The 7,500-nt window shown below is 45.0% G+C and overlaps 2 protein-coding genes across 14 annotated transcripts in view; both read left to right on the plus strand.

The window, feature by feature from the left end:
* The window catches only part of LOC127911350 (trichohyalin-like), a 9,475-nt gene extending 3,518 nt beyond the window's left edge, over window positions 1-5,957 (plus strand). Inside the window, exon 2 of the mRNA XM_052477640.1 lies at window positions 5,261-5,957. The gene's annotated coding sequence lies outside the window, so the exon portion shown is untranslated. The remainder of the gene's footprint in view (window positions 1-5,260) is intronic.
* The window catches only part of LOC118357681 (calcium-activated potassium channel subunit alpha-1-like), a 270,854-nt gene that overhangs the window by 57,386 nt on the left and 205,968 nt on the right, over window positions 1-7,500 (plus strand). The window lies entirely within an intron of this gene.

Consider the following 7,500-nt stretch of genomic DNA (forward strand, 5'->3'; position numbering starts at 1 on the left):
GGGACGGAGGAGAGGTTGAGGGGGACGGAGGAGAGGTTGAGGGGGACGGCGTGTGACAGAGAACAACCCACTAGAGAGGTGGCCACCCCCACAGAGAAGCCAGCAGAACAGCCCACCCCAGCACCTGACAAAAGTTTCGACACCACAGCAGAACAGTCCACACCAGACCCTGACCATAGAGTCGACACCACAGCAGAACAGACAAATGAAGAACCACAAGCCCAGCGGCTCTCACCCCTCCGAGCACCCCCTGTCAGCCACCCTGATAGCCCTTCTGACAACCCCCTCACACCCACTGAGGACAAACACAAGACACAGATTGTACTACTTATGGACTCAAATGGGAAATATATAGAAGAAAAAAACTTTTTCCCAAACATAGTGTGTCTAAACTCTGGTGTCCAAACACCCAGCGTGCCCCTCGACCTTCTGTCTGAGGACCAACTAGGTTCACCCAGCCACATAATAATACACACAGGCACAAACGACCTGAGAGCACAGCAGGAAAGGGTGGCAACAGCACTGAAGGGAGTGATTGAAAAGGCTTCTTCTACTTTCCCCAACGCACAAGTGGTTATCTCCACCCTGCTACCACGAAAAGACTTCCACCCTGCCACAATACAGCGGGTAAACGCAAGTATTTCCCGTGACTGTGCCTCAAAACCAAATGTTTTCCTGGCCCACCACTCCACCCTGGACTTGAACAGCCTCTATGACCAGGTCCACCTCTACAAGGCAGCAGTGCCCACCTTTGCCAGGACCCTAAAGGACATCGCTCTCAAACGTATCCCCAACACTTCACACAGGAGCAACAGATCAATAGACTCTCCACCCAGACCAGCGAGACACCCTCCCAGACCTGCAGGACCCCCCTGGACCTACACATAGAGGACCCACGCCAAGAGGAATTACATCCAGACCACAGTACACCCAGACACATCCACACCCCCACCCCAACCAATCAACACCCCCCAAGTCAACCATGCCCACACCCCATTTAGGCCCCCTCAGATCAGACCTATGCCACTCCTGCCCACCCCATGCACCCCACCCCCGCAAAGAGGGCCTCAACATGGAAGCCACACATACGCCCAGGTAGTGAGCGGGCAAACAGTCCCAACCCCCACTCTCACACTCGCCCAAGCCAATAGCATGTACCAGATGCTCAGCAGGCTCTGCTCACACTTACTGGCCTGAGGCCAAACCACACGACCAACAACATTGGACATTCTATGGAACAAAAAGCCTTCACTATATCATCCTGGAATATCCAAGGTCTGAGGTCATCTGCCTTTGGCCTAAAGAGCAGAAACCCGGACTTCACCAAAGAAATCGGTAACACAGACATTGTCATCCTGCAAGAAACCTGGTATAGAGGAGACGGACCCACTGGTTGCCCTCTAGGTTACAGAGAGCTGGTAGTCCCATCCACCAAACTACCAGGTGTGAAACAGGGAAGGGACTCAGGGGGTATGCTAATTTGGTATAGAGCAGACCTAACTCACTCCATTAAATTAATCAAAACAGGAACATTCTACATTTGGCTAGAAATTCAAAAGGAAATTATCCTAACAGAGAAAAATGTCCTCCTGTGTGCTACCTATATCCCCCACTAGAATCCCCATATTTTAATGAAGACAGCTTCTCCATCCTGGAGGGCGAAATCAATCATTTCCAGGCCCAGGGACATGTACTAGTCTGTGGCGACCTAAATGCCAGAACCGGACAAGAACCTGACACCCTCAGCACACAGGGGGACAAACATCTGCCTGGAGGTGACAGCATCCCCTCCCACATATGCCCCCTAGGCACAACTATGACAACATAACCAACAAAAACGGGTCACAACTCCTGCAGCTCTGTCGCACGCTGGGTATGTACATAGTCAACGGTAGGCTTCGAGGGGACTCCTATGGTAGATACACCTATAGCTCATCTCTTGGCAGTAGTACTGTAGACTACTTTATCACTGACCTCAACCCAGAATCTCTCAGAGCGTTCACAGTCAGTCCACTAACACCCCTATCAGACCACAGCAAAATCACAGTCTACTTAAACAGAGCAATACTCAACCACGAGGCATCAAAGCCAAAGGAACTGAGTAACATTAAGAAATGCTATAGGTGGAAGGAATGCAGTTTGGAAACCTACCAAAAAACAATTAGGCAACAACAAATTCAATCCCTTTTAGACAATTTCCTGGGTAAAACGTTCCACTGTAATAGTGAAGGTGTAAACTTGGCAGTAGAAAATCTTAACAGTATATTTGACCTCTCAGCTTCCCTATCAAATCTAAAAATCTCAAATAGAAAACCGAAGAAAATTAACAATAATGACAAATGGTTTGATGAGGAATGCAAAAATCTAAGAAAGAAATTGAGAAACCTGTCCAACCAAAAACATAGAGACCCGGAAAACCTGAGTCTACGCCTTCACTATGGTGAATCACTAAAACAATACAGAAACACACTACGGAAAAAGAAGGAACAGCATGTCAGAAATCAGCTCAATGCAATTGAAGAATCCATAGACTCTAACCACTTCTGGGAAAATTGGAAAACACTAAACAAACAACAACACGAAGAATTATCTATCCAAAATGGAGATGTCTGGGTAAACCACTTCTCCAATCTTTTGGTTCTATAACAAAGAACAAAGAGCAAAAACATATACATGATCAACTACAGATCTTAGAATCAACTATTAAAGACTACCAGAACCCACTGGATTCTCCAATTACATTGAATGAGTTACAGGACAAAATAAAAACCCTCCAACCCAAAAAGGCCTGTGGTGTCGATGGTATCCTCAATGAAATGATCAAATATACAGACAACAAATTCCAACTGGCTATACTAAAACTCTTTAACATCATACTTAGCTCTGGCATCTTCCCCAATATTTGGAACCAAGGACTGATCACCCCAATCCACAAAAGTGGAGACAAATTTGACCCCAATAACTACCGTGGAATATGTGTCAACAGTAACCTTGGGAAAATCCTCTGCATTATTATTAACAGCAGACTCGTACATTTCCTCAATGAAAACAATGTACTGAGCAAATGTCAAATTGGCTTTTTACCAAATTACCGTACAACAGACCATGTATTCACCCTGCACACCTTAATTGACAACCAAACAAACCAAAACAAAGGCAAAGTCTTCTCATGCTTTGTTGATTTCAAAAAGCCTTCGACTCAATTTGGCATGAGGGTCTGCTATACAAACTGATGGAAAGTGGTGTTGGGGGTAAAACATATGACATTATAAAATCCATGTACACAAACAACAAGTGTGCGGTTAAAATTGGCAAAAAACACACACATTTCTTCACACAGGGTCGTGGGGTTAGACAGGGATGCAGCTTAAGCCCCACCCTCTTCAACATATATATCAACGAACTGGCGCGGGCACTAGAAAAGTCTGCAGCACCCGGCCTCCCTGCTAGAATCCGAAGTCAAATGTCTGCTGTTTGCTGATGATCTGGTGCTTCTGTCACCAACCAAGGAGGGCCTACAGCAGCACCTAGATCTTATGCACAGATTCTGTCAGACCTGGGCCCTGACAGTAAATCTCAGTAAGACCAAAATAATGGTGTTCCAAAAAGGTCGAGTCACCAGGACCACAAATACAAATTCCATCTCGACACTGTTGCCCTAGAGCACACAAAAACTATACATACCTTGGCCTAAACATCAGCGCCACAGGTAACTTCCACAAAGGTGTGAACGATCTGAGAGACAAGGCAAGAAGGGCATTCTATGCCATCAAAAGAAACATAAATTTCAACATACCAATTAGGATTTGGCTAAAAATACTTGAATCAGTCATAGAGCCCATTGCCCTTTATGGTTGTGAGGTCTGGGGTCCGCTCACCAACCAAGACTTCACAAAATGGGACAAACACCAAATTGAGACTCTGCACGCAGAATTCTGCAAAAATATCCTCCGTGTACAACGTAAAACACCAAATAATGCATGCAGAGCAGAATTAGGCCGATACCCACTAATTATCAAAATCCAGAAAAGAGCCATTAAATTCTACAACCACCTAAAAGGAAGCGATTCACAAACCTTCCATAACAAAGCCATCACAAACAGAGAGATGAACCTGGAGAAGAGTCCCCTAAGCAAACTGGTCCTGGGGCTCTGTTCACAAACACAAACACACCCTACAGAGCCCCAGGACAACAGCACAATTAGACCCAACCAAATCATGAGAAAACAAAAAGATAATTACTTAACACATTGGAAAGAATTAACAAAAAACAGAGCAAACTAGAATGCTATTTGGCCCTACACAGAGAGTACACAGCGGCAGAATACCTGACCACTGTGACTGACCCAAAATTAAGGAAAGCTTTGACTATGTACAGACTCAGTGAGCATAGCCTTGCTATTGAGAAAGGCCGCCGTAGGCAGACATGGCTCTCAAGAGAAGACAGGCTATGTGCTCACTGCCCACAAAATGAGGTGGAAACTGAGCTGCACTTCCTAACCTCCTGCCCAATGTATGACCATATTAGAGAGACATATTTCCCCAGATCACACAGATCCACAAAGAATTCGAAAACATATCCAATTTTGAAAAACTCCCATACCTACTGGGTGAAATTCCACAGTGTGCCATCACAGCAGCAAGATTTGTGACCTGTTGCCACGAGAAAAGGGCAACCAGTGAAGAACAAACACCATTGTAAATACAACCCATATTTATGCTTATTTATTTTATCTTGTGTCCTTTAATTATTTGTACATTGTGTATATATATATATATATATATATATATATATATATATATAATATGACATTTGTAATGTCTTTACTGTTTTGAAACTGTTGTATGTGTAATGTTTACTGTTAATTTTTGTTGTTTTTCACTTTATATATTCACTTTGTATGTTGTCTACCTCACTTGCTTTGGCAATGTTAACACATGTTTCCCATGCCAATAAAGCCCTTGAATTGAATTGAATTGAATTATTGAGAGAGAGAGAGAGAGAGAGAGAGAGAGAGAGAGAGAGAGAGAGAGACAGACAGCGAGACAGAGAGAGAGAGAGAGAGAGAGAGAGAGAGAGAGAGAGAGAGAGCATTTTTCAGCATTTTCTTTAAAAAAGATAGATTAAGAGTCAGATAAACTTAGATTTTTTGTCTGGAACACATACTGGATTTTACCCTCTACAACATAACCCCTACTTCAAATCAAAACTTAAAACCTACAACCTGATTTTGGACGGAATTACGGAATCACCCGGAAGGTTCACAACTACCAAGGATTTTTACTCTATACAGCAAATTCTCTGGAAAACAACAGAAACCTGAAAACACCATCCAACCTGGAACTGAGTGAGTAATGCTTAGGCTGAAACTATATCTTATTTCCAAAAGCCAAGAAGAAAAATACACAACATTACTTTATAAGGACTGAATTCTAACATAATTCTGCCAAGCTTGATACAGCTTCAACTAGCACTGACGTGTCAAGTGAGAGGTGTCAAAGCCCATTAGCCCAACAATGGCAGGAGAGTCACACAGTCTACCCCAACCAAATGGAGAGGCCTTAGAAGCTCCCTCCCGCTGTTCAGAGGCAATTAAAATACAGTATCCTTTGAATGTAAAGAATGAGAAGTCAAGAAAAGATTACAAAATGAAGCTCCTTATGGAAAATCAAGAGACACTTTTTGCTGACTATTACAAAAATGGGAACATCAGCAACCTTATCTTCCACACAAACCATCCCCTGGCATGGCACAGTGCTATATTAGCACACTACCCCTCTGTTACGAGAGCGGGGATTAACGAGGGGTGGAAACTCAGAATACTTGATAACGAGGACTCTGAGTCAAGTAATATAAATATCTATAAGTCCGGAACAGTGATCGTACAAAGTAACCACAAACAGTTTCAGCTGGACTTTCACCTAATCAAAGAATTAGCCCAACAGGAGAAGCTCTCCCTTGATAAAGATTTCCCGTGACTGTGCCTCAAAACCAAATGTTTTACTGGCCCACCACTCCACCCTGGACTTGAACAGCCTCTATGACCAGGTCCACCTCTACAAGGCAGCAGTGCCCACCTTTGCCAGGACCCTAAAGGACATCGCTCTCAAACGTATCCCCAACACTTCACACAGGAGCAACAGATCAATAGACTCCCCACCCAGACCAGCGAGACACCCTCCCAGACCTGCAGGACCTCCCCTGGACCTACACATAGAGGACCCACGCCAAGAGGAATTACATCCAGACCACAGTACACCCAGACACATCCACACCCCCACCCCCACCCCAACCAATCAACACCCCCCACGTCAACCATGCCCACACCCCATTTAGGCCCCTCAGATCAGACCTATGCCACTCCTGCCCACCCCATGCACCCCACCCCGCAAAGAGGGCCTCAACATGGAAGCCACACGTACGCCCAGGTAGTGAGCGGGCAAACAGTCCCAACCCCCACTCTCACACTCGCCCAAGCCAATAGCATGTACCAGATGCTCAGCAGGCTCTGCTCACACTTACTGGCCTGAGGCCAAACCACACGATCAACAACATTGGACATTCTATGGAACAAAAAGCCTTCACTATATCATCCTGGAATATCCAAGGCCTGAGGTCACCTGCCTTTGGCCTAAAGAGCAGAAACCCGGACTTCACCAAAGAAATCGGTAATACAGACATTGTCATCCTGCAAGAAACCTGGTATAGAGGAGACGGACCCACTGGTTGCCCTCTAGGTTACAGAGAGCTGGTAGTCCCATCCACCAAACTACCAGGTGTGAAACAGGGAAGGGACTCAGGGGGTATGCTAATTTGGTATAGAGCAGACCTAACTCACTCCATTAAATTAATCAAAACAGGAACATTCTACATTTGGCTAGAAATTCAAAAGGAAATTATCCTAACAGAGAAAAATGTCCTCCTGTGTGCTACCTATATCCCCCACTAGAATCCCCATATTTTAATGAAGACAGCTTCTCCATCCTGGAGGGCGAAATCAATCATTTCCAGGCCCAGGGACATGTACTAGTCTGTGGCGACCTAAATGCCAGAACCGGACAAGAACCTGACACCCTCAGCACACAGGGGGACAAACATCTGCCTGGAGGTGACAGCATCCCTCCCACATATGCCCCCTAGGCACAACTATGACAACATAACCAACAAAAACGGGTCACAACTCCTGCAGCTCTGTCGCACGCTGGGTATGTACATAGTCAACGGTAGGCTTCGAGGGGACTCCTATGGTAGGTACACCTATAGCTCATCTCTTGGCAGTAGTACTGTAGACTACTTTATCACTGACCTCAACCCAGAATCTCTCAGAGCGTTCACAGTCAGTCCACTAACACCCCTATCAGACCACAGCAAAATCACAGTCTACTTAAACAGAGCAATACTCAACCATGAGGCATCAAAGCCAAATGAACTGAGTAACATTAAGAAATGCTATAGGTGGAAGGAATGCAGTTTGGAAACCTACCAAAAAAACAATTAGG

This window comes from Oncorhynchus keta, chromosome 24 (genome assembly GCF_023373465.1).
Source record: "Oncorhynchus keta strain PuntledgeMale-10-30-2019 chromosome 24, Oket_V2, whole genome shotgun sequence".
Lineage (NCBI taxonomy): Eukaryota > Metazoa > Chordata > Actinopteri > Salmoniformes > Salmonidae > Oncorhynchus > Oncorhynchus keta.